Consider the following 678-nt stretch of genomic DNA (forward strand, 5'->3'; position numbering starts at 1 on the left):
GAGGTGCTAAGGGACATGGTTTTGCGGTGGGCTTGGCAGTATCAGGTTAGTGGTTGGACTTGATGATTGGGAAGGTCTTTTACAAACGAAATGATTCTTTGATTCAAATTACATGAAATGCTGTCAGGACAGACCCAGTAACGAAGCCAACTAAAAAAACCTTCTCCCCACAGGCATGTAATGCCGAGCATGGTAGCTATTCCCCTGTTTTGGCTGAGGAAAGGTCCTGACTGATGCACCCACCGCGATACCCGGTCTCCTCCCAGCACTTTCTGACCCACACAGCTTGTGCCGTGTAGAACCAAGCTCACAGAAGCAGACAGGCTCTTCCTCGACGTCGCTGAACAAACAGACAAAAATAACACAAAGGCTGCCTGAACACATCACTGTTGCTGCTACCGTCGTGTCCTCTTTCTATGACAAAGCACCAGCCAAAACAAGCAGCCGTCCTTCCAGGGAACAAACTATCAAAAAAAGCCCGTCTCGTCACACGAAAGCAGCCGAGATGGCAGTACAAGCCGAGATTATGTCACCGAGACAGGCAGGAGCCCCGAGCGCTTTTCTCCGGAGCGCGGGGGGCAGCGCAGCGGCGAAGCGTCGCGGCCCGGCCGCGCTGAGGCGCAGGATGTGAGCTCACGGCACCGCCCCCTGCCCGCCCTCCCGCCTCACGGCGCCGGT

Source organism: Colius striatus, chromosome 5, assembly GCF_028858725.1.
Source record: "Colius striatus isolate bColStr4 chromosome 5, bColStr4.1.hap1, whole genome shotgun sequence".
NCBI classification, from domain to species: domain Eukaryota; kingdom Metazoa; phylum Chordata; class Aves; order Coliiformes; family Coliidae; genus Colius; species Colius striatus.